The sequence below is a fragment of the Sphaeramia orbicularis genome, chromosome 19, assembly GCF_902148855.1.
Source record: "Sphaeramia orbicularis chromosome 19, fSphaOr1.1, whole genome shotgun sequence".
NCBI classification, from domain to species: Eukaryota; Metazoa; Chordata; class Actinopteri; order Kurtiformes; family Apogonidae; genus Sphaeramia; species Sphaeramia orbicularis.
The window spans coordinates 45,807,010-45,812,677 of NC_043975.1; the positions used below are offsets into that span (position 1 = coordinate 45,807,010).

The window sequence follows — 5,668 nt, forward strand, 5'->3', positions numbered from 1 at the left end:
TGATGTTTAAGAAGTTTTAAAAGAAACACAAAAGCTCTCTTGAAATAAATGTTGACTACATGTATAATGTTAATCTCAGGGAACATACAAATGAGTTGTTTATTAAATCAGGATTGTTTCAGTTTACAGAGTTAGCTGAATTAAGGACATTGCTGATTTGCAGAGATGTGGTTTAGTATCACAGGATGAAGAACATAGAAGGAGGTTTAATTTTAAACAGAAAAGGGACTAATGTGAATCAAATGTGTTGTGGGTGTCAGGATGTGGAATTCTTTGGCAGTGGAAGAGAAGAGCTGCACAAATATTTTTTCAGTTTAAGAGGTTGCATAAGAAAAGAATAAAGAAGCTTTATAAAAGCATGTAATGAAATAATTTAACTGATGGATTTTGGATTTGTTTTATTTGCATTGACTTTCATATAAACTGTTTACTGTAACAGCTGTAACGGCAACCTATCTGATGGAAGCAGATGTTTGAAGAAAGGGGCAGGTATTGTCAGTTTTCTTCATCCTGCTCCTTTCCAATCATTTAGACTGGAATGAATAAATAAATGAAATAAATGAATGAATGAGTTAGAGTTACGGTTTAAGTCACACACATTCAATTACATGTATGGAAAATGTATGGAAATGGACTGAGCATGCTCAGTGAGTGAAGGTTCAACCTGAACCTTAACTGTTGGGGGTAATCTGACTAATGCCCCCAGTTTCTGTCAGAGCACCCCCCCCCCCCCCCCTTCAGCTTTCTCATTCAAAACACCCCCTGACATTGCATTGTACCTATGTCTATTTGTTTATTGTTTATTTGTTTGTTTTGATGATGTCTATGTCATTATGTGTATTTTTTTTATTTATAGTGAAGGAGTTGTTGGCTGTTTTATGTCTTGTTCTGTCACCTGCCTATGGACTGTGGATGAAAAGTAGTTATTTTTAATTAAGGGTTTTATTGCAAACATCCCATTGTTCTACAGTCTACATTAACTGTTATGAAATTGAAGAGGCGTCACTAATTTCCAACAAACCACTGAATTAAATGGCATCCACACCACAGTGGCTTAAACATGCAGTGAACCCAACCTGTTCACACAACTACAGCTGAACCGATTCACTAACTCAAATGGATTTTAAAAAATTCTATTCTAGGATGAAAGTAGTGGATGAAATTCACAGAGAGATTAACATTTATGCTGAGGCTGCAAACTGATCTATACATGAGAAGGTGGAACAAATGGATTAGTTTCTTTAAAGACAATGTGTGGTTTGTCATGCAGTCCTGAGAGTGTTGTGTGAACTGCTGCTCAAATTTGATTATATAACTTGATTGCTACTGCATGACTGTAACCATTATTATCCTTGCTTTTGGACTGAAACTATTATCTATTGCTGAATGTTGATTGTTTTGTTTTGTTTATGTTTTGTGCAACAAAATGTTAAAATAACTAATAAAAATTAAGTGTTAAAAAAAAAAAAAAAACTTAAAAATTCTAGTCTAATTCTATTACAAAGTTCCTGAATCAAAGCTTCGTTTCCTTTATTTCTCTGCTGTTAAACATTGGTTCCACTGTTGTGTTTCACACGGACGCTTATTGTGACGCACATGAGGCCAGGCTCAACACAAACAACAGAAGAGACGAGGACAAAAGGCAGAACATGTCTATCTGTGGACTTTTATTCATTGGAACGATCACTGACTCCTTTAAACTTTTAACCTTTAACACAAACATTAAACATATTTGTCTTTATTTGTTTCAGTTGTTTGTTAGTTCCATGTTCAGATGGTCTGGGTTGGACCCAAATGTGTTGTAGTTTATTGTTTGTAGATGTCATTGAACTGGTTTGTTGTTGTTTATGTCAATAGATATTTTTATATATACTTTTTTTTTTTTTTTTTACTGTTGTTATTGTTGTTTATTTCTATATAAATATTTGTATATGTATCCTTTTGCCTTTATACTTTTTGTAGTTTTTTTTCTAGTTCTGGAATAAAGGTTGTTTGTCATTTTCAGACATGTCTGTTTATATTTTTACTACATTTTATTTTTTTTCACCAACTCACATATTTGTTTAAAAGAATTGAAGAAAATAATCATAGATTAATATTTACAAAAATCATTGATAGCTGCAGCTCTACACACAATACAAAGAGCATCAGATCACCACTGAACCAGGACAGAAAAGCATTTCTGTCCTAGAAATCCAAGAACTGTTTAATATTGATGGAGGGCAAAGGACACCAGCTTCCATTCGACAAAATTCTGACAAAATCTGCTTTTTGTGTCCAACAGTTCCACTTCTAACTTACAGAAATGCGTTGAGGTAGTTTGTTTTGTGTGCCATTTCCTCATCCAACTGCTTCCTAAATTGTTTCAAAAACTGAATCCACTGTATTTGTACTTTTATGCATTCTGCACATGCAGCTGACACTGATGTACTGTTCACATTAAATGTCTAAAACACCTGGTGGACTGCACTCACTCAGACTGCACTTTTCTTATCACGCTGTTTTCTTCCCACTCTTTTAACCTTCACCTTGCCTCTCTCTCCATCTCTTCTGTGGCTGATTACACTGTTTTCTAGTGTCGAGCCTGTTGCAACAGAGTGACAGGAGCACAGATATAGAGAGAAATATTGAGGCATACACAGTGAGTGAGGACACACCATGGCGCATAAACAAGCACAAGCACAACAATAGAACATTAAGGGCCGGATCTATCAAAGGTTTGCGTGTATTAAAAACGTGTGCAAACTCATTGCACACGCAAAAAATGTACAAACTGATTTACTAACAGTGCGCACTAAGGGTTGCGTTTTTCAAAGGTGCAAAATAGTGCGTCTGCATCCAGTTAGTACATTTAACACAGTGAATATGAAATATGGAGCATTTACACAACGTTGTGCATGTGCTGGGAGGAGAAAATGTAAATATATTAATTTAGCACACGCAAAGTGATTTATCAAACCCGAAAGCAATTTTGCTGAAAGAAACTGTGTCTGTATTTAACAAGTCTCAAAAGGAGGCGCAGACGGTTTGGATGTGGAATTGCGCACACATGGCTGTGGTTAGGAGACAACGGTTAGGAGAAATTCTAGACTGCGCAAGCAAATTACTACGCACAAATTGGGATCTTAGTAGATCTGGCCCTAAGCGTGCTAATCGCTAACGGGGCCAGGACGCAGTGACAGGTGGGAGCTGCTGATGTTTGTTAGCCTGTTAGCTCTTTAGCTGTGTGGCTAACGTTAGCTGAGTGGTGCTAGTGTGACCGCTGGTATTTTCTCTGCGTTGTGTTTCTTTGTGGTGCAATGCAGAATAGACCCGCAGGACACAACATTGCGATTGGAGGAGGAATTGACACTCGCACTCCGTTTATTTTTTTTCTTCCCATGACAAGACATTCAAAACAGGGCAAACAGAGAAACATACCTGACAATATGCAAATAACAACATAATCAGTCCTGACTACGGTCCCAGCCCAAAACTATAATGAAAAAAAAACCCACCAGTTAGCATGCTCTCAACACATGCACTCCGTTCACCTGTCAAACATATACACAATCAGTCAGTATCAACACACAATCCATTCAACCACCACACAGACAACAATATAGATAAAATTAAATGCCAAAAAGGAACATCAAATCAATTAATAATACACAATGACAATGGATAGTAACGGATGACCTACTTCTTCCCGTGACAAGACATTTGAAAAGGGAAGAGGAAGGGGAGGAACCCGACTTTATATTGGGGTACCCCTGGAAATACATGAAGAAGACTGGACATAAATCAACAAAGAAGAGGGCAGAGGACCAAACACAATACAGGACTATAACTAAAACAATGCCAAGTAACACACTTAAGTTAAAAGAACAATCAAGAATAATTACAAAAATAACATTATTCAAATCAATAAACTCATACCTTACAAACATCCTGCACCACAAGGGGATGGTACCTCCCAATTTATCAGGATTAAAAGTACTATAATAATTATGTTACACTAGCAGCTGCAGAAGGAGCCCCAGACCGGTGGTCTTTGCACCCACAAGGGCGTGTCAATGTGACCTGTACACCTGGATGGTCAGGGGTTATGTCCATTTGTCCACCTGCTGCAGGTCCGGTTCCACCACCTCCATGAAGTGAAAACAAATGTCCAAAACTTCATTGTCTGGATAAAGTTTCTCACTCTGCTCCAGTGGTGTCTTTGATCACTGTTTTTTTACCTTCTTGATGCCGGCTTCATTGAAAATAAATGCACATGGTTGGAGGGGGTGGGGTAAAGGGTGGGTTTTATGACAGTGAATATGTACATTCAAACTGTAGGGGGAGCTCCATCGAGAAAAATGCTACCAAAACAGCCAAGAAGAACCAAAAGGGAACATTTTACGAAGTTCTGCTTTAAAAGACAAGGCAGATTTTGGTGGCCAAAGGTCAAAGGTTGTCAGTCTATTTTTTTGGACTTCAGAGAACATCTGCAACTTTGGTCCAAACCCAGACGGAGGATAAACTCAAAGGATTTCTAATTATTATTTCATAAATAGTATAAATGAGTAAGTAGGTAAATACAGTTGTTTGTTAGTGGAATTCTAAAGATATTCTCCAATGTTTTTGCATCACTGTGCACCTCCTGGAGGATTCGGTTGGGTGTCTGTAAATTGGATTAGAGTCTGGTTTTGACCAACGCTATATGTAAAGTGTCATGAGATAACTTTTATTATGATTTGGTGCTATATAAATAAAATTTGATCTGATTTGTGCAGATCAAGACTAGTTTCAACCTGAATACACTGAACTGGAAAATAAAAACCATCATCCATTGGTGGATCCTTTGGTCGACGAAAAGATTAGAAAAATAATGTAACTAGACAGAAGATCTAGAAAAACAAACCAACATGACAAAAACAATGTAAAACATATGATGCATTAAAAGATTTAACAGGAACCTGACAAAAATGATGGAACGAGATGAAACTTCCAGAACGCATCAATATACATGTTTATACAGAGATAGGACTGAGAGAAAAGTTGAAGTTTCTGGGTATTTTTTAGTATTTTATATGAAGTTTGAATGGTTTGAAGTGTGACATGCAGTAGATCCACTAGAAATGTCCTTCAAAGGCTGACTTTTGATTATATATTTCACAGCTTGATTGCGTTTTCTTTTTCATTGTCTTTTTTTCTAGATATAGGAAAAAGAAGTGACAGAGGTTTGCAGAGAGAGGAGGACGACGACGACATGGTGGCAGTGGGAGGGGCTTTGGTGAGCCGTCACATGTGAAACCTCCCTGTTTGTTTTAAAATTCCCAGAGCAGTCAGAAAACGGCAGAAGATCGATCACTTCATTTTTTTCTGATATGAAAGTTGGACAGAGGGCTGAGCTTTGAGTCTTGTTTTTTCTTTTTTTCCTTCTACCATCTTGAAAATCATCTAGTCTGTAAGTCATAGAAACAGAAAAAGTGTGTCTGTCTGGAACAAGCTGCCAAAAAAAAAACCCAGAATGCAGTGTGAAAGAAGCACCCTTCTGTTGTTTTCAAGGATGACAAGTCGAATCTCATTCAGATTTTTCTTCTTGCTTGCATTCACTCTGCTGTTGAAGTAAAACAGCTGTGTCTTTACTTCATTCCTGACATGTAAGACGCACCTGTCCACACTTGTCCACATTCACAGTCAC

At 37.3% G+C, this 5,668-nt stretch overlaps 1 pseudogene; it reads left to right on the top strand.

Moving 5' to 3' along the window:
• The window catches only part of LOC115439449 (ectonucleotide pyrophosphatase/phosphodiesterase family member 7-like), a 17,986-nt pseudogene extending 12,711 nt beyond the window's left edge, over positions 1 to 5,275 (top strand).
• The last annotated feature ends 393 nt before the right edge of the window (positions 5,276 to 5,668 follow it).